The sequence below is a fragment of the Mustelus asterias genome, unplaced genomic scaffold (genome assembly GCF_964213995.1).
Source record: "Mustelus asterias unplaced genomic scaffold, sMusAst1.hap1.1 HAP1_SCAFFOLD_101, whole genome shotgun sequence".
Lineage (NCBI taxonomy): Eukaryota > Metazoa > Chordata > Chondrichthyes > Carcharhiniformes > Triakidae > Mustelus > Mustelus asterias.
In genome coordinates, this window is record NW_027590148.1 from 555,984 (window position 1) to 581,887 (window position 25,904).

The 25,904-nt window shown below is 44.4% G+C and overlaps 1 pseudogene; it reads left to right on the plus strand.

Annotated features, from left to right (window-relative positions):
* The first annotated feature begins 3,506 nt into the window (after positions 1 to 3,506).
* Positions 3,507 to 25,904, plus strand: part of LOC144484364 (SWI/SNF-related matrix-associated actin-dependent regulator of chromatin subfamily A member 5-like) — a 35,249-nt pseudogene continuing 12,851 nt past the window's right edge.

Here is a 25,904-nt window from a genome sequence, read left to right on the forward strand (position 1 = left end):
TGTGTAGAACGCTGGTTCGGCCACTTTTGGAATACTGCGTCCAGTTCTGTTCGCCGCACGACCAGAAGGACGTGGACGCGTTAGAGAGAGTGCAGGGAAGGTTTACCAGGATGTTGCCTGGTATGGAGGGTCTTAACTATGAGGAGAGATTGGGTAAACTGGGGTTGTTCTCCCTGGAAAGACGGAGAATGAGGGGAGATCTAATAGAGGTGTACAAGATTATGAAGGGGATAGATAGGGTGAACGGTGGGAAGCTTTTTCACAGATCAGAAGTGACGTTCACGAAGGGTCACGGGCTCAATGTGAGAGGGGCGAAGTATAACTCAGATATTAGAGGGCTGTTTTTTATACAGAGGATGGTGGGGGCCTGGAATGCGCTGCCAAGGAGGGTGGTGGAGGCAGGCACGCTGACATCGTTTAAGACTTACCTGGATAGTCACATGAGCAGCCTGGGAATGGAGGGATACAAATGATTGGTCAAGTTGGACCAAGGAGCGGCACAGGCTTGGAGGGCCGAAGGGCCTGTTTCCTGTGCTGTACTCTTCTTTGTTCTTTGTTATCCCACTTAGAATGGATTAGAAATGTTAACGGGCACAAAGCGAAATGAACATTTACCAGGTTTTCTTGCATTCAGTAAATAGTGCTTGAAGTAAACATGGCATTTAAGGTGCTGTAATAGGCAACTTAGAAATTGATGACACGAATAGATAATTATTGCCTGTCACTCGATGTAGGCAACTACCACAGGTGTTTTTAATTCGGGTGGTCATTTTACCCTGATCTGAATAATTTGAATCACTTCAGATATTACATAATATGGTGAAGGGGGAGCGATTTATTTCGCTTCATTAACTCTCAATTTTTTTTTTCTGTGGCCATATATTGAATTCCTCAGTTGACCTTGGTAACAAGGCCCATTAAGCATTACCACGGGCTGTTCCAATTGCTGATCCCGACCTTGATAAGAGCATTTCAATTGATGCTGGATCTCCACTCGAACTGCTTCCTGATCAGGAAGACTTGCTAAATTAAAGTGTTTTTATCACATTTTGGGAGGTGCAGGGTAAGGGAAATAGAATTATTTTTATTTGCTTAAATGTCTATCCACTATTTCAGAAGCTGAAATGGGTTGGGGGAGGGTAGGATTGGTAGGTTACAATTACTCGGATTTATATCTCCCCTTCTTTTCACACCACAAGCTCCATTTCCTAACCATTCACTCCAAACCTCTGTCTGGTTACTCTCTGTCTGAGGCTTCACCAAACTCTTTGCAATTATAATATCCTAATTGAGCCTGAACTACATTTCCAACCCCATATTCTCAATATTACCAATACCACCACCATAATATCGCCCGCCCTTGTTCAAACCCTTAATTAGCACTAGGTTTTCCTAAACAGTCTCCCAACTTGCACCACGTGGAAGATTAAATTCATCAGAACTGCTGCTGACATGAAGCAAGTTCTGTCCACTGCTCTATTTGTGCATCGCTGATGGTCAACCTTCAGCTGTTTAGCGCAAAGCACTGGAATTCTTTCCCTCAATCTCTCTGCCTCTCCAGCTCATCCTTATTTAAGACAGTGCTTTAAAAACTCCTTGATCACCTCTCAATGGTTTTTTTGGTAGCTCGGTGTCAAATTTGTCTGCTAATTGCCCCGTGATGATCCTGTAGACATCTTATTATCATAGAATCCGTAAACTGCAGAAGGAGGTCATTTGGCCCATCAAGTCTGCACCAACCCCGCATATTTACCCCGCCAATCCCACTGACACCAAAGTTTATTTAGCATAGCCTATCAACCTAACCCGCACACCTTTGGAATGTGGGAGGAAACCGGAGCAGACACGGGGAGAATGCACAAACTCCACACAGAGAGTGACCCGAGGACAGACTTGAACCTGGGTCCCTGGCGCTGTGAGACAGGAGTGCCAACCACTGTGCCACCATGCCACCTATGTTAAAGGTGTTGTAGAAATGTACATTGTTGAGGAATGAGGAAAGTGAATTTAAAGTTACTACCCCGTAATCCCACTTAGTTACCGCACTAACCTACACATCTTGGGACACCTAAGGGGCAATTTAGCATGGCCAATCCACCTAACCTGCACATCAGACTGAGACGGGAAACAGGAGAAACCAAAGGAAACCCACGCAGACACGGGGAAAACATGTAAACTCCCCAAAAACAGTCACCCAAGGCCAGAATTGAAGCCGGGTCCCTGGTCTCTGAAGCAGTCGTGCTAACCACAGCCACCATATCGCCCTGATCTGGTATTGTTCAATGAGGCAGGGTTAATTGGTAATCTCATACTAAACGATCAACAGGCAAACATTCATATCACAATTGAATTCCATATGATGGTCTGCAAGTGGCATATTTCCACAATCATAAACAAGAATTTTTTCCCTATCTAATTGGCTTTAGGTTTGAGAGGAGAGCCTGCTCAGGTTGACAGTGAACATTGAAAATGATGAATTATTTCTTTAAATGTTTATCAATGAAATTGGGAAATGAATACTCTGCAAGAAACATCCATCTGTGGCTTATTGAGAGCATTAACGATTGTGTTAGGTTAAGAGATTAGGCTTATCATATGACAAGGAATGATAACAAGCTTGAGGATTGGGAGTGTTTTAGAAACCAGCAAAAGGCCACAGAAGATTAATTAAAAATGGAATATGAGGGGAAACTATTAGAGCTTTTACAAGTATATACAAAAGAAGGTCACCTAGTTACAGGAAGGATGTAAATAAGGTTGAAAGAGTGCAGAGAAGGTTCACAAGGATGTTGCCGGGACTTGAGAAAATTAATTACAGAGAGATTGAATAGGCTGGGACTTTATTCCCTGGAGCGTAGAAGAATGAGGGGAGATTTGATAGAGGTGCATAAGATATTGATGGGTATAGATACCGTGAATGCCAGCAGGTTTTTTCCACTGAGGCGAGAGGAGAGAAAAACCAGAGGGCATGGGTTAAGGGTGAAAGGAAAAAGATTAAAGGGAATATTAGGCGGGGTTTCTTCACGCAGAGAGTGGTGAGTGTGGAATGAGCTGCCGGATAAAATGGTAAATGTGGGGTCACTTTTAACATTTAAGAAAACTTGGACGGGTTGATGGATGAGAGGGGTGTGGAGGGATATGGTCCAAGTGCAGGTCAGTGGGACCAGGCACAAAATGGTTCGGCACAGACAAGAAGGGCTAAAAGGCCTGTTACTGAGCTGTAATTTTCTATGGTTCTATGGTTACTGTATTTTCTCATGAAGGATTGGATTCCAAGGTCTGATCTGTTTTGTTGCAGAATAAAGCTGTTGACAATCTAAACTGAAGTTGTAGGTGTTTTCATCAAGTGAACATTTATCCCACACCTGTAGATGTGCTTCAACCCATGGCTTGTTCAGCTGTTTTTGTTTAACCTGTGCTTCAGTCCACAGAACTGTTCAGTGCAGCTTTTGTAACATTGCATTATTTTGCTTGACCTTCTTTGGCATCATCAGTGTGTAAAAAGCATGTATTCTCGCCTGAATTAGGTATTGAGACCCTTCCTCCTCCGACATTTTAAAGCTGAGGTAGAAAAGAGCCTGCCGCCAAAAAAGGAAGTGGAAATGTATGTCGGCCTGAGCAAAATGCAACGGGAATGGTGAGTCCACAACTTGTGAATCTTACTGTGTTGCATTGTGAAGTACGGCATCATCTTGCAACAACTAATTGAAATTGTGCTGCACTTCAATCAACAATTAGAGCATTTGTAGAACTCAGGGAATAGATTCACCAGTGTAAGCGAGTGTGATTTTTCCCAATGCATCAATAATAGGCTGACTCCCTCCTATTGACCATCTTGCTTCCGTCTGATCTGTAAGATTTTTGTGTTTGGAATTCTAACTTCCTTCAATCATTTCCATTATGTTTTCCCGAAACAGAAGATAATCATTGAATTCAGACTGGACGATTGCCATTCAAGTGTGATCATTACAGTGCTCTCAAACTACTTTGCTCTCAGCTTTGGGCTTTCTTCTTTCAAACCCCAATGCAGCCCATTATTGATACCCACCTGATCAGGTACTAGTGAGGTGCCCCCTCCAAACTTATTTACCATGTCTATCTAGTTGGTCAAGGAGAACGCTGCAAAGCCCTTCAAAATGAGACTGCACCCGATGTAACACAATGTCATTGCCTCACGGTGATGCCAGGATCGATGCGATGAATATAAAATAGTCACTGATAAATCGAACAGGAATTTAGAAGAAGATTCAAAAAAGAAAGTGGCAGAGTGGTTAGTGTGGAACCCACTACCACAAGGAGAGGCATGATATTGATGCATTTTAGGGAAGTTTGTTAAACATAGAATGGAAAAAGAAATCGAAGGTGTGAGGAGACTCTTATCATGAACACTGATCTGGAATTGTTGATCTAAATGGCCTGTTTCTGCGTTACAAATACTTAATCCCAGAGTACTTCATATTGCTCGCATCCAAATGACATGAAAAGGAATATTCCCATCCCTTCAAACCCTGGCCACCTGGAATGAATTGCACCTTGTATCAAAGAACAAAATGTTGAGTGTTTATTCGTCGTAAGATATGGGTTCCTATATCTGTGAGGCTTAGATGGAGCACTCTGTTCCCTTGTAGGTGAGAGGGGTTGGAATGTGGATCCTAGACTTTGTCCGAGGCACCTATAGATCAAAGCATTCATTGTAGGTTGTAATTGCTTTCTGTTGAGCTACATTAAAAAAATGAATTTATCTCCAAGTTGGTCTGATGAGTTTTAATTCTGGCCTTGCTGACAGGAACACCAGGATATTAATGAAGGATATTGACATCCTGAACTCCTCAGGGAAAATGTACAAAATGTGTCTATTGAATATACTGATGCAACTGCGCAAGTGCTGCAACCATCCCTATCTGTTTGACGGAGCTGAACCTGTCCCACCTTACACCACTGACACTCACCTGGTAGTTAACAGTGGCAAAATGGTGGTACTAGGCAAACTGCTGCCGAAAGTGAAGGAGCAAAGTCAGCCGCAGGCCTGGTCAAGGCTTTTGTTTCCCTTTCTGTCTTTCAATCTTTCTATAGGGCGGAGACATGGAGTGATTTGATAGTTTCTTGGATACTTGAGTAGCTCGGACGGGGTGGGGGGTGGCCAACATAAGGCATGAGGCCCAAATTAACGATTGTCAGGCCGTAAAGGGAAATTAATTGAAAATATTCCAAAATGTGTTATAAATTAATATGCAACAAACACTTGAATCAGCAATGGTTTTAGTTACAGTAGGACAGGCAAAGAAGCTTACTGAGATATCCTTGAGGAGATAACCAAACTAAAACACAATGCAAATTAGGTTTTTTAGAATATGTTCAACAAATCTGTTATTAGAGAGTAAATATAGTAATAAAGTTCACGCTTTGTGAATTAGATGACATTGTCTCAATGGATTAAGAATTAGATTAATGTTAAAGTTCTTATTTTGGGAGGAGGAAGGGTTGGATTCAGATTCGATTGGAAATTCAAAGAGCATGCCAGTCACTCGAACTCGAATCCATGACCAAATTAGTTGAGACTCTGGAGACCAGGAGGAATTGAACAAAAATTACTGTGTAGTCCGATCCATATATAAGGAAATCCGGTGGAGTGGAAAATCAAACATCCTGGTGTATAGATTGGCTGTAGACAACCGCCTGCATGGTTATTTGTGCATTTCCGAGTCCGATGTCAGACTTTGTCATGCTCTGGAGCACTACTGTACCTGTGCTGCAGACTGACCAAAAATAGAACAGGATTTTTAGTAAAAGAAAGGGGTTTGTGATGTTTATCCTTCGTAAGCGTGCATGGATTTCCACGACGATGTCTGCAAAATAATTTGAAAATGATCACTGATGACACCGTGGCAGCATTTGACCTGTGCAGCAAGGTACATCAGATTGCATGCTGTGATGTTTTGGGTTACAAATCAGCACAGGTTTTAATGAGTTAAAATCTGCTCAACTAATCTGGTAGCATCAGCAAAGGGTCAACTATGACTCTTCAGAACTCCCCTCTCCACAGATGCTGCCTGACCTGCTGAGTATTTCCAGAACTTTGCTTCCCTCTATTTCGCTTTTATTTCACAAGTTTTAGTGACTGTTTAAAACAATAGTGTGTCTTGATCTGAAATAGCATCCTGTTTTAGTCATTCTGGCCTGCCACACGCCATTCACTGGGGCTGGGGGCTCCCAAAAACTGGCCGATTCAGCATCAAATATTCTTCATGAGGAGAGTTGGAACACAGGCCTCTGCAATGCTTGATGGGCCCCAATCTCCTTCCGGGGGAATAGTTACAGGAGCCAAATATTCTGAAAATTAGGTGCGAACGTGTTGGGAGAAGGTGAATGGAATAATTACATGGTTTGGGATTGCAGCTATTTTTTGATTAGGGTTTAATTTTTGCTGCCCAAACTGCAGCACCGTCACGAATCCACCTGGAATATAAACCCTTTGAAATCATTCCCATCAATCAAAGCAGCTGGGTCACATGGACAGTTCACATTGTATAAATTATAAAACTGGAGGTTTTTTTGGTAATGTGTGTTCATTTATGCCTCCTGTACGATAACTAGTTTACCAAATTACTCTACATCCTGCATGTTACCACTGAAATTTGGTTTCCATTATCCACATCAGGAGATGTAGGTTTTTGAAGCATTTGTGTATCTGCGCTGTGTTCTTGGCTACCGATCAACCGATCACCCTGATGAATGATCTTCTTTTCCACAGCTTCTCCGGTGTTGATCTTCAGCCAGATGACCAGGGTGCTGGATATCTTGGAAGATTATTGTATGTGGAGAAACTACGAGGATTGTAAACTGGATGGACAGACACCGCATGAGGAGAGACAGGTATGTTTCTTGCCCTGTGCTTTCAAAACTGAGTTTGTTTGAGGAAAGTTCCAACCTCTTAAATTGATCTGAGGCTCTATTATCTAAGTAAGAATTCTGGACTTATGGTTACAAAACTGACTCAAGGTTTTCAAACAAGAAATATGAATATTCAATTTGAATCGAGCATCTATTTGTATTTTTAAAAATGAAATTTTTGCAACAATTAGTAAAAAGATTGGTCCCAATCGCTTGTTCAAGTCTGGCTTAACTTTTCTCTCTCATCCCTCCAGGATTCTATTTCTGCTTTCAATAGTCCTGGGAGCTCAAAGTTTATCTTCATGTTAAGCACACGCACTGGAGGTCTTGGTATAAATCTAGCCACGGCAGATGTAGTAATCCTATACGACTCAGACTGGAACCCTCAGGTAGATCTCCAAGCTGCGGTAAGTTACTGAGCGATTAGTTATTTGTGTTCTGAAACCCACGTACTGTTGAATATATAACTATTGTAGCTGGTTTTAACATCCAAGTGCACTGATCAAGCGACATTTGGTATTTTACTGCCACTGATACCCCCTCAAATCTTCCGTGTGTTGCTCCCATGGTTTCTTTAAAACTCCACTCGACTGAACTGGTGGAAATTTTTCAGCAAAGGCCTTCAGTTTGCTTTTCTTTATTTGAATGGGGCATGCGGTTGTTTTCAGAATTGGCGTGGTATGATTTCAGTTGACTGGGCACCTTCTTTCTCCTCACCAATTAACTTCCAAATCCAATTGAGAGTTTGGAAAGGAAATCCATTTTAAGTTTCAGGAATGCTGAGGTGTCACTATAAGGAACTGCCTTCCGTGATTCAGTTTTACACAAAACAACTGATGCACGGATTTTAATAAGTGCTTCGTGATTGCCTCGTGTACCAAGGGCTTATGAATTCAAATCTCACTCATTTGCGAAGTTTGAATTAAAGTTTATAGTGAGCAGCAAAAGGTAGCAGGGCTCCCCAATTGTTCAGCTGGTTCACTAATATGCTTCAGGGAAGAGCATCTGTCAATACTTGACTCCAATCCACAAACACAGTGGAGATTCTAATTCCCCTCCAGTGTGAAGTGGCAAGTTTCTCAATTGCTTCATTGATCCACCAGCCTGTTACTGGACTGCAATCAATGCATCTGAGAAATAATTAAATAGGTCCAGGTGCTTCCTTTGTTTTCCCCTGCTGCAACAATTGTTGATGTTTATTGAGTAATTAGAGTGGGTTAAAACATGCAGGAGATAGCCATAGAACCATAGAAAATTACAGCTCAGAAACAGGCCTTTTGGCCCTTCTTGTCTGTGCCGAAACATTTTTTGCCGAGTCCCACTGACCTGCACTTGGACCATATCCCTCCAAAAGCCTCTCATCCATGAACACGTCAAAGTTTTTCTTCAATGTTAAAAGTGACACCGCATTTACCACTTTATCCGGAAGCTCATTCCACACTCCCACCACTCTCTGCGTGAAGAAGCCCCCCTTATATTCCCTTTAAACTTTTCTCCTTTCACCCTGAACCCATGCCCTCTGGTTCTCTTCTCCCCTAGCCTCAGCGGAAAAAGCCTGCTTGCATTCACTCTATCTATACGCCATCAAAATCTTATACACCTCTATCAAATCTCACCTCAAACTTCTACGCTCCAGGGAATAAAAATCCCAACCTATTCAATCTCTCTCTATAACTCAGCTTCTCAAGTCCCGGCAACATCCTTGTGAACCTTCTCTGCAATCTTTCAACCTTATTTACATCCTTCCTGTAACTAGGTGAACAAAACTGTACACAATGCTCCAAATTCGGCCTCACCAATGCCTTATATAACCTTACCATAACACTCCAACTTTTATAATTGATTCTCCGATTTATAAAGGCCAATGTACCAAAGGCACTCTTTACGACCCTATCCACCTGTGACGTGACTTTTAGGGAATTCTGTACCTGTATTCCCAGATCCCTCTGTTCAACTGCACTCTTCAGGATCCTACCATTTACACTGTACGTTCTTCTTCGGTTTGTCCTTCCAAAGTGCAATATCTCACACTTGTCTGCGTTAAATTCCATTTGCCATTTTTCAGCCCATTTTTCTAGTTGATCCAAATCCCTCTGCAAGCTTTGAAAACCTTCCTCACTGTCCACTATACCTCCAATCTTTGTATCATCAGCAAACTTGCTGATCCAATTTACCACATTATCATCCAGCTCATTGATATAGATGACAAACAACAATGGACCCAACACCGATCCCTGCGGCACACCACTAGTCACAGGTCTCCACTCAGAGAAGCAATCCTCCACAACCACTCTCTGGCTTCTTCCATTGGGCCAGTGTCTAATCCAATTTACTACCTCCCCATGAATTCCTAGCGACTGAACCTTCCTAACTAATCTCCCATGTGGGACCTTGTCAAAGGCCTTGCTGAAATCCAGGTAGACAACAACCACCACCTTCCCTTCATCCACTTTCCTGGTAACCTCCTCGAAAAACACTAATAGGTTGGTCAAACATGACCTACCATGCACAAAGCCATGTTGACTCTCCCTAATAAGTCCCTGTTTATCCAAATATTTGTAGATCCTATCCCTTATCACACCTTCCAATAACTTGCCCACCACCGACGTCAAACTTACTGGCCTATTATTTCCCGGATTTCTTTTCGAACCTTTTTTAAACAACGGAACAACATGAGCCACTCTCCAATCATCTGGCACCTCCCTCGTGAATACTGACATTTTAAATATGTCTGCCAGGGCCCCTGCAAGTTCAACACTAGCTTCCCTCAAGGTCCGTGGGAATACCCTGTCCAGTCCTGGGGATTTATCCACTCTCATTTGCCTCAAGACAGCGTGCACCACCTCCCCTTGAATCTGTAAAGGTTCCATGACCGCCCTACCAATTTGCCTTATTTCCGTAGACTCCATGCCCGTTTTCTCAGTAAATACGGATGCAAAAGAAAAACCATTTAGTATCTCCCCCATCTCTTTTGTTTCCATCCAGACATCCAGACATCATATCTTTGCGAGCTTATGATCAGCTTGGAGATTTCTAGGAAGTTGATTTATTCCCTATCCCCATGTTAAGGTTTTGATACAGTCAGAAGTTTACAATACCAGGTTAAAGCGGTCACGGGCATTCAGCCTCTGATATTCGGTAAGCGTTCTCCAAGGTGGCCTTCACGACACACGACGGCGCAGAGTCGCTGAGCAGAAACTGATAGCCAAGTTTTTCCCAGGGTGGAAGAATCAATTACTCGGTGGCACAGGTTTAAGGTGTGAGGGGCAAGGTTTAAAGGAGATGTATGAGGCAAGTTTTTTACACAGAGGGTGGTGGGTGCCTGGAACACGCTGCCAGGGAAGGTAGTGAAAGCAGATGTGGTCGTGAGTTTTAAGGGGCGTCGAGACAAATCCATGAATAGGATGGGAATAGAGGGATATGATCCCCGGAAGGGTAGGGGTTTTTAGTTCAGTCGGGGCAGCATAGTCAGTGCAGGCTTGGAGGGGCCGACGGGCCTGTTCCTATGCTGTAATTTTCTTTGTTCTTTACAATTTCTTAACATCGAGACTGAATTCTTTCAGGAAGGTGAGTCGATCAGAATCTCAATAAGCTGGGGAAAGATGAAATGCTGCAGATGATTAGTCACGTTGCTACCCACGTCTTTGCTTCTAAAGAGAGCGACATTACAGACGAAGATATTGATGCTATATTAGAGAGGAGCGAAAGAAAGGTAAAACTAACATCAGGATCGGGAGTGCCCCTTGCTCTACGATTCCAATCCTGCAACTTCATGGCTCACCTGTTCAATACCCTTCTTACAATGCTGCTGCAATATTTTCATCGGCACAATAAGTCTCACTTAATCTGCATCTCATAAAGTTCTGCAAACTGAGTATCAAAAGCTCATTGCATTAAATGCATTGTAGTGTGATGGTTTTGTTCAGTCTCTTTTATTTCATACCATTGTCATTGTGCCAAGAGGAGATGATTAAACAATTGGATTAAACCCTTAATTTCAGCTTTGGAATTGTTTTTGTTTCCAGCGAAATGTTTTTTTTAAGCCTTTATTGTGGGTTTTGACAAAACGATTCAAATGATTTCATCTGTCTTGGTGAAGTTAGGGCCATTGAATCAATCTTGCTATGCTAATGTAAAGTGTTTAGCTGGCAGGCAATACGCAAATACAAATGTATATTCTGAAATGGTTGTCATCGGCTTCACACATCAATATCTTTGGAGCGAAATAAGTAATTTTGGTGTTTATATACAGTGCATCACTGGAACGAGTTTTCTATGTAGTAGGAATTAGACTATCTAAAAGCTAAACTAAAGTACCATTATTTGAAATCTCCTTGGTTTAAAAACGATGCTATTGCAACTTCTGAAGGCCTGTGGAATATGAACAATTACTTAGAATCATAGAGGTTTACAGCATGGCAACAGGCCCTTCGGCCCAACTTGTCCATGCCGCCCTTTCTTTTTGAAAACCCCTAAGCTCATCCCAATTGCCCGCATTTGGCTAATATCCCTCTTAAACCCATCGTACCCATGATACTATCCAGTACTTGTGTGGAACACCAGTCGAGACAAAACTTTGTCATAGAAGCATGGAAGGTAAGAAAGGAGGAATCCATTTGGCCCTTCGAGCCTGCTCCGCCATTCATTGTGATCATGGCTGGTTGTCCAACTCCATAGCCTAATCCTGCTTTCTCCCCATAACCTTTTGATCCCATTCGTTCCAAGTGCTAGATCTAGTCACCTCTTGAATGCATTCAATGTTTTGACATCAACTACTTCCCGCGGTAATTAATTCCACAGGGCTCACCATTCTTTGGGTGAAGAAATGTCTCCTGTTTCGTCCTAAATGGTCTACCCTGAATCCGCAGACTGTGACCCCTAGTTCTGGACACTCCCACCATCAGGAACATCCTCCCTGCATCCGCCCTGTCTAGTCCTGTCTCGATTAGATCCGCCCCCCCCCCATTCATCTGACCTCCAGTGAAAACAATCCTAACCTCGTCAATCTCTCCTCATACGTCAGTCCATTTTACCCACTGCAGTAAGCTTTGATCTCAGTTAGAAGTCCCACAACACCAGGTTAAAGTCCAACGGGTTTATGTGGTATCACGAGCTTTCGGAGCGCTGCTCCTTCCTCAGGTGAGTCACCTGATTAAGCAGCATGATAGCCATGTTGTGGAGATGCCGGCGTTGGACTGGAGTGGGTATGGTAAGAAGTCTCACAACGCCAGGTTAATGTTAATCAGGTGATGAAGGAGCAGTGCTCCGAAAGCTCATGATTCCAAATAAACCTGTTGGACTTTAACCTGGTGCTGTGAGACTTCTTACTGGATAGTATAGTGTCATCTCTTAAAGAAATCAGTTGCCGTTTTAGTTGAATTTTTAAGTTGCCAAAGTGGCACAAGGTATGTAGCCCCAAAAAATTCAGTTCTAAAATATAAGCTGCCACCGCACGGTGGCACAGTCGTTAGCACTTTGCCTCACAGCGCCAGGGACCCAGGTTCGATTCCTGGCTTAGGTTACTGTCTATACGGAGTCTCCCTGTGTCTGTGTGAGTTTCCTCCAGGTGCTCCGGTTTCCTCCCACAGTCTGAAAGATGTGCTGGTTCGTGTGCATTGGCCATGCTAAATTCTCCCTCAGTGGAACTCGAACAGGCGCCGGAGTGTGGCGACTCGGGTATTTTCACAGTAACTTCATTGCAGTGTTAATGTGAGCCTACTTATGATACTAATAAATAAACTTTAAACCTTGACAAAAAGCGAACGCTAACGTTTTGCTCAAACTCTGATTAACTATTTTTTAAACTGCTGATTAATTTTATTTCTTTCGAATGGAAGATCATGGCCAAATTTGAGGAATGCATTTTCTTCCAGTCAGCTGCAACATTCTTGCCTCTAGGTTCGATGATTATCATAGAAACTCTACAGTGCAGAAGGAGGCCATTCAGCCCATCGAGTCTGCACTGACAACAATCCCACCCCAGGCCCTATCCCCACAACCCCACAATTTACCCCGCTAATCCCTCGAACCTACACATCCCTAGACACTTTGGGCAATTTAGCGTGGCCCATCAACCTGAACCCCACATCTTTGGACTGTGGGAGGAAACCGGAGCACCCGCAGGAAACCCATGCAGACGCGGGGAGAACGTGCAAATTCCAAACAGACGGCCACCCAAGCCGGGAATCAAACCCGGATCACTGGAGCTGTGAGGCAGCAGTGCTAAGCACTGTGTCACACCGTGCTGCTCCTATAGATTCAATTCCAAAGTCATACAAAAGGATAATATATCAGCAAGTTTTATTTTCTTTTAAACATATATGTACAAGAGGAGGGATGTTAGTACTTGGGAAATAAGCTGGGCAGTTGTTGCTGTGTCCAGAACCTCCTTTACAACAGTATAATAAGGCATATGTACAGCAAAGCTCTCTCCAATCTGCCTTAAATTAATATCATCCTTCCATTCTCATCCCATGTTCATTGGTGTGATTAGTTTCCACTTTCAAAACATCTATTATTGTGGACATCCCAAATACGATTACAATTTGATGAATGCATTTAGAGACAGTATTCTTGGTGTCATGCCCATTGAAAATTGATTGGAAACTCAATCAGTTAATTTAGGATTCTCAACGCCCATCAACGGTGATTGATTTTCATCCCATCATCTGGGCTTCAGAAATTAAAGGTCAATGTATTAACAAATGGGACCGCACAATCTCCTTTCCTCTCTAACTTCATCCATTCCCAAACCAGAGCAGTATCTGATGAGATAATGAAACCTTGAGCTGAAATATCAAAGAGCATTTTCAACAACTTACTTCTGGATGATGAAAAATTGAAGGTATAAGTTCAGGACCATGAATATGAGTTCGAGGCTCTCCGATAACAAATTCTATTCCAGGACCATAACTCACAGCGCAGGGAGAGGCCATTCGTCCAATTGTAGCCATGCTAGCTCTTTGCTAAAGCTAATTCCACTTCCCCTGCATCCTCCATTAAGCCTGCACCTTCCTCTGCTTCAAATATTTATCTCATTTTCCTTCAAACAATGCAGCGATCTCTTCCTGAACGGTTCTGTGCATCAAAACATTCCAAAAACCTTGAGCATCACGGTGGCGCAGTGGTTAGCGCTGCTCCCTTACAGTGCAAGGGACCTGGGTTCAATTCCGGCCTCGGGTCACTGTCTGTGTGGAGTTTGCACATTCTCCCCGCGTCTGCATGAATTTTCTCCGGGCGCTTGTCCAAAGATGTGTGGGTTGGGTTGATTGGCTGTGCTAAGTTGTCCCTCAGTGTCAGGGGGATTAGGACTGTAAATACGTGGGGGTACGGGGGTGGGATTGTTATCGGTGCAGGTTCAATGGGCCAAATGGCCTTCTTCTGCACTCTAGATTCATTGGGCGGAATTTTATCTGCACAACGTTCGTATGATCCTGCCCGAGGCCAACAGAGAATGCCTTTCTCCAGCTGCGCCCACCCCGAATTGGGACGGGCGTGCCGGTGAAACTCCGGACAATGTATCTGAGTAAAGATATTTTTTCTAACCACCGCCCCCTCTCTCTTTTCACTATAATGCAAACTTTCAATTGAAGACCTCCTTATCAGTCACTCCTCAATCAATGGAAACAGATCATGCCTACATCAAACATCAGAATAAAAACAATGACTGAAGTAAACGTTCTTTACCGAACTTCCTTCCTCCCATCACCTGAGCCATTGTCTTTGATCCCATTTACACTGAGGCCTAATAAGAGTCACACTGCTGCATCTCTTCCTTGTTTCTATTTTCACTTTCTCTACATCATCATCACCGTTCAGACCAATTGGAAAATTATCTCCAGTATTATTTGTTGTTCATCTCGATATAAAATACAAACAACTTTCTTTGTATTCTTTGAAGTGGAAGAGCAAGTCAGTAGCAGAGCTCCCCCGACAGTATTCCCAAATAAATGAACTAATAATTGGAACTGAGTAAAGAAAATAACTCAACAAAGATTAGAATCAACTGTTTAAAAGATTAAATTATCAGATAAATAAAGCAAATTGAGATGAAGAGAAAACTACTGTTAACATCACTTTCATTTTGTGGGATATATTTTAATAGACTTCACATTGGTGATGCGAGCAGAACAAATTGCAACCTTGGATGGATTTGCTTGCCATCAACTTCAGGTAAACAAGTAGGCTCGGTGAAGAATTTAAAGTTTATTAATTCGTGTCATAACTAAGCTTACATTAACACTGCAATGAAGTTACTGTGAAAATGCCCTAGTGGCCACACTCCAGCGCCTGATCGGGTACACTGAGGGAGGATTTAGCATGACCGATGCACCTAACCAGCGTGTCTTTCAGACTGTGGGAAGAAACTGGAAGGAAACCCACGCAGACATTGGGAGAACGCGCAGACTCCGCACAGACAGTCACCCAAGCCGGGAATCAAATCCAAGTCCTTGGCGCTGTGAGGCAGCAGTGCTAACCACTGTGTCACACCGTGCCACCCTAAAGTTATTGGATAGGGTGCATTAATGACGATGTACTGATAACACCTTTTCTTTGCCAGGGATGTGGGTAGCAGTGACAGGGCAGAATTTATGCCACAGCATTGCGTGTCCCGAGCATTAGGTGTCAACTCCAACGCTTTGGATTCGGGACTGTGGAAGGACATTGCTTCCTTACTCTGAAGGACATTAGGCTGGGTTTTTACAGCAAAGTGACAACTTTTCATGGTCATTATCTGATGCCAGCACCACACCTGATCTGATTATGCAGAAAATGTCATCGCCACTGACCTCGAGGAGGGCTGCCCGTAACTCACTGTGGCGTGGATCGGCTCACTGTGGCAGTGCTCCGAAAGCTGGTGATTCCAAATAAACCTGTTGGACTTTAACCTGGTGTTGTGAGACTTCTTACCGAGCAAAGGTATTGGACCTGGATGCAACAGGAGCCATACAAACATCAACACTTTGGCCCATATGGGGATCGAACCTGCGACCTTGGTGTTATTAGTGCCACCCTCTAACCACCTGAGTTAACCGGTCAGAAAGGAGCCAAACGTTTTTAGCTGTTTAGCAGCTAAAGTGTTTGAAGACCATTTCACACCTCATTAGATCGTACTCGGTGGAGTGTCTGCAGTTGTTAATGTCAGTGAATGAGCAATTGATGAGGCAATTTAGCAACATTGGATAGAGCTGAGATTTTGACACCTTGTGAAATTTACTGCTCTGTGGAGGAGTTGACTGTTTTCCAGTGATACACCTGGTTATTGGTACTTCCATTCGACCTTAAAAAGAAATCAACTCGAGTATCTGTCTCTGCCCCCACGACTTGCCTGGGTTTGCAAAATCTCACTCACTGTCCCGGCTGGAGAAAGTTCACACCTCTTTAACATTTGCTTATCCTTCTCTCCACTCACATTGTCTGTACCTGTAAAGACTTGATTACCTGTTAAACCTCACATTCCAACCATTATCTTGTAACTGAGTTTGTGTCGATATGCGCCCTGTTTGTGAAACAAATCCTGCACTCACCTGATGAAGGGGCAGTGCTCCGAAAGCTCGTGCTACCAAATAAACCTGTTGGACTTTAACCTGGTGATGTCAGACAACTTACTGTGCCCACCCCAGTCCAACGCCGGCAACTCCACATCATCTCTGCCCCTTTTCACATTCAGTGTTACTTTCAGTCCTGCAGCTTTTAAGTGCCAGGCCCAATGTGCATGGAGTGCCTGTAAAATGGGAATTCCATTAGGTACCAGTCCCAACATCCATCCCATAGGTGGCACCATATTTCAAATGGGTTTCCAACCTTTTGGCCAAATTTCTCTGACTGTTCACGTCCCGCTCCCACTGCCAGTGAGAATGGAGAATTTGGCACTCAGCCAAATTATCCATTCACAGCAGCAGGACTGGAGAATCTCAGCCACGGTGGAGATTGGAGAATCCAGACCTTTGGCTTTTGCCACATTCTACGCACAGCCCACCATCAAACCTGCCACAGGCGGCTTGGGAGAATTCCACCCTTGGTTTCAGAAATGGAGAATTCTGCCCCAGGTCCTCGCACTGACCCTTCAGGTGCATCACTCAGCATTTCTTCCCACCATGACATATCTCCTCTCACCATTAGTCCTTGTTTCCTGGCCTTCAACCAGTTTCTTACCTATTTGCTCGGGTGCCCTTGAATCCTTGCAGTTTTGATTTTAATCATAGAATCCCTAAAGTGCAGAAGAAGGCCGTTCGGCCCATCTAGTCTGCACCCACCACAATCCCACCCAGGCCCTGTTCCCATAACCCCACATATTTACTGTTAATCCCCTGGCACTAGGAGCAATTTAGCACGGCCAATCCACCGAACCCCTACATTTTTGGACTGTGGGAGGCAATCAGAGCACCTGGAGGAAACCCACACAGACACGGGGAGAATGTGCAAACTCCACAGAGACAGTGACCCAAGACTGGAATCAAACCCGGGTCCCTGGCGCTGTGAGGCAGCAGTGCTAACCACTGTGCCACCAAGCCGCTGTAATGACTAGGCTTCTATGTAGAACATTATTCAAAGATATTCCGCATCATCGGGCCTCCCGTATTTTTCTGGGATTGTTCCTTCCTCAGAGGCACTGAGGATCATGGACCTTACATTCTGGAATTCCCTCCCTAAGCTATTCCTGGAGAAGCCAGATTTTTTCTCCTTCAGTCAGATTGAGTCATTGCACACTACATAAGGTGGGTGTACAGGGAAATGCTCTGCATCAGTGACAAATTTGGAGAATGTGAGGCATTGCATTACAACTTCTGAAATACAACATTGTTAATGTTTTACAGGCATTTTCCAGCTTCCATTATCACCATGAAACTTCATGAGATACCTGTGCTCTGAAACAAATCCTCAAAACCCTCCTGTTCCTCTACCTTTACACTCAGCTGATGAAGGAACAGCACTCCGAAAGCACATGATTCCAAATACACCTGTTGGTCTTCAACCTGGTGGTGTGAGACTTCTTACTGGATCTTTACACTGACCAAGCACACCCTCCGCTGGCCTTTACTGACAGAACAGCTACATAATGCTGTCGCAATCCCAATGCATGTTGCAATGAGCTGCATTTACATAGCATCTATAACATAGTAAAACATCTTAAAATGCTTCACAGGAGGGTTACCAAGGAAGATGTGACAGAGTCACCTAGTAGGACAGATGACCATAATCTTGATCAAATAAATAGGTTTCTTTGGAGTGACTTGAAGGAGACAGTTGGAGAGGCAGACAAGTTTAAGGCGAGAATTCCAGGCCTTACACCAGTCATATTTTCTGGTTGGGGATGGGAGTCTCTTTGAAAACAAAAATATTTGGACACCATTGTGGCATTTAAAGGGACCATCCTCCTGAAAAAAGAGTGTCTTGCAAATTTGGTTTCATGAACTGATCCAAAGGAGACGCATCAGGGCCCAGAATTTCTCTCCCAGATCCTGACCTTACGGCCGAGGTGGCCAAAGGGGATCAGAACGCTGCCCTTTCATCAGCTGAGTCTCACCTGATGAAGGGGCAGCGCTCCCAAGGCTCAGTGATACCAAATAAACCTGTTGGACTTTACCCTGGTGTTGTGAGAGTTCTTAGTGCGCCCAGTCCAGTCCAATGCCGGCATCTCCATATCAGAGCCAAAGGTGTGGCAGAGAAATCAAAATCAGGAAAGCACAAAAGATACGGCACAAAAATATCAAAGGGTTGTCGAGGCTGAGGAGGTGACACAGATTGTGAGGGCTGAGACAATGGAGGAATTTGAACATTTCAAATTCAGGTCTGGTTGAATGTTGGCCAGTGGTGACAGACTTGGTGTGAACTATGATGATGTGAGAAGGATTGCAGCACTTTCTTTGGAATGTTGTATCAGTATTTTGGACCTCAGGTTTGCTGCTCCTGGCCTTCCGGCTCTCTTGTCATTGGGGATTTTGTTGAAAGGCCTGGGACTGCGATTAAACAGAAACCTCACAGGAATCAAGGACTCCGGAATACGATGAATGGCACTCACCACTTGCCTATAGGAGTGGCTGAACTGTTCCACTGAAGTTGGTGGCACAGTGGTTTACACTGCTGCCCGGGTTTGATTCCGGCCTCGGGTGGCAGTCTGTGTGGAGTTTGCACGTTCTCCCATGGTCTGCCTGAGTTTCCTCCAGGTGCTCCGATTTCCTTCCACAGTCCAAAGGTGTGCGGGTTAGATGGATTGGCCGTGCTAGATTGCCCCTTGGTGTCAGGGGGACGAGAAGGCTAAATACATGGGAACAAGGCCTGGCTGGGATTGTTGTTGGTTAAAGCTCAATTGCCCGATTGGCCTCCTTCTGCACTGAAGGGATTCTATGATTGTATCTAGTTAAAGAGGACTAATGTTGTTTTATGTTCAAAAAAATGAGATGTGTCCCAAGATCTGTAGGTTTGGGAGATTCGCAAGGTAAATGCTTGGGGCAACGGGGATAGGGCAGATTCTGGGTCTGGGTAACATGCTCGTTTGGAGAGTCAGTGCTGTCTCGATGGACCAAATGACCTCCTTCTGCACTGTAGGGATTGTATGCTGAGCAAAGTTGCCAATTGATAGCAAAAGGAAGAATCTTCTGGCTATATCCTTGCCCCATTCATGAGTGGAAATATCCCAGTTTGTCATGAATGGCACCAGATGATCTGTCACCCAGATCCACATCAAGGCAGGTGAGAGACCACCTACAGTGGGAAAGGCTGAGGTAGGGAACAAGTAAGGGAGAAAGGGAAAGAAGTGGAATGACAAAGGGGAGTGGATAGAGAGTAAGATACATTTTGACAGCAAAGGTGACCAAGGAATTAATAGAGAAAGGGAAACAATGATAGAAGATAGAGATTATGAAAAAAAGGCAGATGTACCGACAAGCAGGGACAAGCAGAAAGAGGGAGCAAGTCAGATCCACAGGAAAATACACAAACAGAGGCAGAGAGAAAGAGCGAGAGACCGTGCAAAAGGTAAAGGGACCAAATGACATTAAACTTTTTACGAAATGTGAGACAGAGTTGGGAAGAAAGAAAATATAATTAAAATGGAGGGAGTAAATTGTAAAACAAAAGATTTGATTTGTTTTGATTTATTATTGTCACATGTATTAACATGCAGTGAAAAGTATTTTTTCTTGTGCGCTATAAAGCCAAAACATCCTGTCATTGACAAGGAAAGGAGAGAGTGCAGAATGTCGTGTTACAGTCATAGCTAGGGTGTGGCCAAATCTATGAGAAGTTGCATTAGAGCGTTGTTAGAGAGTTTTAAAGAGTTAGAATTAAGTTTTAGAAGCACAGAACAAGAGTAAAAGATAAAATTCGAAGCTGGGCACAGCTCGCCTCGCTCCGAAGAGAACAAGCATGGGCTTGAGAAAAGAAGGAATTAAACAACAACTGCATTTATACAACATCTTTAAAGGAGCTGAAACAGGTGAAACAAAAACAAGTCACAATTTCCCAATTCATGTGTTTTGGTGAAAATGAGGCAGTCGGCAAGGAGTTTGTGTGAGTCTGAGGGAGACCATGGCTCTGCATCACTGGGACACCAACTGTGTGCAACCTAACCAAGGGACAGAGATGGATATCACGATTGCACCAGGCATTTAGAACAGATATTAATAATAACCTCGTCACGTGTGTGCAGAACAGCTTTGAACAACAGAGATAAATATTACCCACATGACAATCTATGGCTGCATTACAAAATCCTGTACAATATGACTTTCATTGGTATGTTTTTGAATGCAAGAGTGAATATGGCACACCTCCTCCCGACCCCAAAATTTCCCTATCTAATGATGTAGATGATAGCATTGCCCACTTCTGACAAAGTGGACCACATTATCCTTTTCAAAGTGTCCCTTTTTCCAGAGGAGATGAATATGTCTGTGACAAATGCTTTGTGCACTTTTGGCATTCACCTCTGCTTCTCAATGAGGTCATGATGTGGAGATGCAGGCGTTGGACTGGGGTAAACACAGTATGAAGTTTAACAACACCAGGTTAAAGTCCAACAGGTGTATTTGGGAGCAAAAGCCACACAAGCTTTCGGAGCTCCAAGCCAGGTGAGTGGGAATTCTGTTCACAAACTATTAAGTTGCATACCAGTCACGCAGCGAGTATTCCAGGGATGGAAAGTGACAGTCTCCCTTATACATACACAAGGTCCTTTTGTTGATCCTTTTATGGTGAATAAAACTATACATTTTCCATTCCTTCTTCTGTACACTCCCCATCGCGCAGTGAACCATGCTGCTGGCAAAAGCAATAAGATTTGTAGCACCAACAATCTCCATTAGAAAATTAGCAAGCAGAGACGACAGTATGTCATAATATTTCGTGGTCTCCAGACAAGGTCTTTGCTAATCAACTTTTATTTCAGTTGCGCACATAAATCAAGCTTGTGATGCCTTTGTATTCACTGGAGTTTCGACCTCTTGTGAATTGTAATAATTTCCGCAGCTCAGTTACTCGGGCAGTGCGTGCAAACCGCAAGTTGACCAAAACCAAGCACAAATTTCGTTCCTTGTGTTTCATTTATCAGATCAGGTTAATAGAAGGTAGAAAGAGAGACTTCTGCTGTTCCCAGTTGATAAAACCATAAGCACAGGCATTATGGAAACCAGGACTGTCCCATTGTATTTGCCACATGTGGAACTTACCAACTGACTCATGAACAGCTTCTTCCCTGCTGCCATCAGACTTTTGAATGGCCCTCCCTCGCTTCACACTGATCTTTCTCAAAACCCTAGCTGTGACTGTAACACTACATACTTCTCCTTCCCTTTTCTATGTACAGTATGCTTTGTCTGTACAGCGTGCAAGATGCAATACTTTTCACTGTACACGAATATATGTGACAATAACAAATCAAATCAAAATCAAATCAAATAAATTCCCCCTCCGACAGTTCCTATGAACTCCAAAGTTCCAACAACAAAAGAAACTGGTCATTTGTGATTTCAGAAAAAAGGTCTGCGGAATTTACAATGTGGTTGTTTTCCTTTAATTTCTTTGATCCTTTTTTTAAAAATGAATTTTCCTTTCTTTACATGCCCTCACTAAAATACTGGGTGGAACTTAATGCGTTTTCCCGTGGTAAGTTTGGAGCTGGTGGGGAAGGCATTTAATCAGGTGGGAGAGTGATTGATGCGGACCCTGTCACTTTCCTGCCTCATGAAGGATGTGGAAGCGCTGGAAAGAGTGCAGAGGAGATTTACCAGGATGCTGCCTGGTTTGGAGGGTAGGTCTTATGAGGAAAGGTTGAGGGAGCTAGGGCTGTTCTCTCTGGAGCGGAGGAGGCTGAGGGGAGACTAAATAGACGTTTATAAAATGATGAGGGGGAGAGATAGAGTGAACCTTCAAAGACTATTTCCTCGGGTGGATGGAGTTATTACAAGGGGGCATAACTATAGGGTTCATGGTGGGAGATGCAGGAAGGATATCAGAGGTAGGTTCTTTACGCAGAGAGTGGTTGGGGTGTGGAATGGACTGCCTGCAGTGATAGTGGAGCATTTAGGAACATTTAAGCGGTTATTGGATAGGCACATCGAGCAAACCAGGATGGTAGGGAGTGGGATAGCTTGATCTTGGTTTCAGACAAAGCTCGGCACAACATCGTGGGCCGAAGGGCCTGTTCTGTGCTATACTGTTCTATGTTCTATGAATGGCCTTCCTGCCTGCCAACAATTGAGGTTTGTAAATTTTCGCGATTTCACCATTTCACCAATGCCCTCCCTGTACAGATGCAGCAAGACATCTCTGCTTTTATATTCTATCACCCTTGCGATAAAGGCCAACATCCCATTTGCCTTCTTGATCACCTGTTGCACCTGCAGACTGGGTTTTTGCGTCTCATGCACAGGGACCGCCAGGTCCCTCTGCACAGCAGCATGTTGTAATTTCTTTGCATTTAGACAATAATCCAATTTGCTATTGTTTCCTCCAAAGTGAATAACCTCGCAATTGTTAACGTTATACTCCATCTGCCAGATCCTCGCCCAGTGATACACAGTGATACACACTGACACACACGCACAGTGTACACACTGACCCACATACTCAATGACACACAGTGACAAACACACACACACACACACAGTGTACACACTGACCCACATACTCAATGACATACACTGACACACACACACACAGTGACACACACTGACCCACACACACACAAAGTGGCACACACTGACACACAGACACAGTGATACAAACTGACCCACACACACATGGTGACACACTGTGAAACGCAGACACACAGTGATACACACTGACCCACACAGACAAAATGATAGACACTGATGCACAGACACACACAGTGATATGCACTGAAACACACACACAGTGATACACACTGGCATCCACACACACAGTGATACACACTGACGCACACACACAGTGATACACAGACACACACACACACACACACACAGTGATACACACTGGCCCACACACACATAGTGATACACACTGACTCACACACACACACAGTGACACACACGGACACACACACACACACAGTGACACACACGGACACACACACACACACACACACACACACACACACAGTGATACACACTGACCCTCTCACACTCAGTGATACACACTGTCTCTCACACACACACATTGATAAACACTGGCACACACACACAGTGACACACACACACATTGATAAACACTGGCACACACGCACAGTGACACACACGCACAGTGATACACACTGACACACACACACACCCAAACACACAGTGATACACACTGGCCCACACACACACAGTGATACACACTGTCTTTCACACACACATTGATAAACACTGGCACACACACACAGTGACACACACTGGCCCACACACACACAGTGACACACACTGACACGCACACACACACACAGACACACAAACACAGTGACACACACTGACACGCACATTGACACTGATACACACACAAAGTGATTCACACTGACCCACACACACACAGTGACACACACTGACCCACACACACACACAGTGACCCACACTGACACACACAGTTTGACACACACAGTGATACACACTGACACACACACAGTGACACACACATGGACACTGACTCTCACACACACTGATAAACACACACTGACACACACATGGACACTGACCCTCACACACACACTGACACACACTTGGACACTGACCCTCACACACACTGATACCCACACACACACGCAGTGACGCACACTGACACACACACACACACAGTGACACACACTGACATGCACATTGACACTGACACACACACAAAGTGATACACACTGACCCATACAGACACAGTGACCCACACTGACACACACACACTGACACACACAGTGATACACACTGACACACAGTGACACACACAGTGACACACACATGGACACAGACCCTAACACACACTGACACACACACACACACAGTGGCACACACTGACACACACACACTGACACACACTGATGACCAGAATGGTTGACGAGGGAAGGGTCGTGGATGTCGTCTATGTGGACTTTAGTAAAGCGTTTGACAAAGTCCCTCATGGTAGGCTGGTGAAAAATGTTGGCTTTCATGGGATAAACGGGGAGGTGGCGAGATGGGTGGAGAACTGGCTGTGTCACAGAAGACAGAGGGTGGTAGTGGAAGGGTCTTTTTCCGGCTGGAGGCCTGTGACTAGTGGTGTTCCGCAGGGCTCGGAATTGGGAGCTCTGCTGTTTGTGATTTATGTAAACGATCTGGAAGAAGATGTAACTGGAGTGATCAGTAAGTTTGCGGACCACACAAAATTGGCAGGACTTGCAGATAGTGAAGAGCATTGTCAGAAGCTACAGAAGGATATAGATAGGCTGGAAATTTGGGCAAAGAAATGGCAGATGGAGTTCAATCCTGATGAATGCGAAGTGATGCATTTTGGTAGAAATCATGTGGGGAGGAGCTAGACGATAAATGGCAGAACCATAAAGGGTGTAGATACGCAGAGGGACCTAGATGTGCAAGTCCACAGATCCTTGAAGGTGACGTCACAGGTGAAGAAGGTGGTGAAGGAGGCATATGGCATGCTTGCCTTTATAGGATGGGGCATAGAGTATAAAAGTTGGGGTCTGCTGTTGCAGATGTATAGAACGTTAGTTCGGCCGCATTTGGAATACTGCGTCCAGTTCTGGACGCCACACTACCAGAAGGACGTGGAGGCTTTGGAGAGAGTACAGAGGAGATTTACCAGGATGTTGCCTGGTATGGAGAGGCTTAGGTATGAGGAGAGATTGGGTAAACTGGGGTTGGTCTCCCTGGAAAGACGGAGGATGGGGGGAGACTTAATCGAGGTGTATAAAATTATGAACAGCATAGATAGGGTGAACGGTGGGAAGCTTTACCCCAGGTCGGTGGTGACGTTCACGAGGGGCCATAGGTTCAAGGTGAAGGGGGGGAGGCTTAACACAGATATCAGAAGGACATATTTTACACAGAGGGTTGTGGGGGCCTGGAATGCGCTGCCGGGCAAGGTGGTGAAGGCGGACACACGGGGAACGTTTAAGACTTATCGAGATAGCCATATGAACGGAGTGGGAATCGAGGGATACTAAAGAATGGTCTAGTATAGACCAGGGAGCGGCATGGGCTTGGAGGGCCGAATGGCCTGTTCCTGTGCTGTATTGTTCATTGTTCTTTGTTTGTTTTTGTTGACACACACATGGACACCGAGCCTCACACACACAGTCAAACAAACATGGACACTGACCCTCACACACTGACGCCAGCTTCCTGATTGGTTGAAGTGTCTGTCACTCCCGCATTTGCTCTGGGGGTGGACCGTTAGCTGCTGGTGTTCTGATTGGCTGACACGGCTGTTAGTCAGAAATCTCAGCCTCTGATTGGCTCATCCACTGTCAGTCAAAGTGCGGAGACCAGTCATTGGTGGACTCGGCTGTCAGGAAGTGAGCGGCAATTCTGATTGGCTGATTCGGGCAGTAGTCGATCTGGGGTCCGATTGGCTGA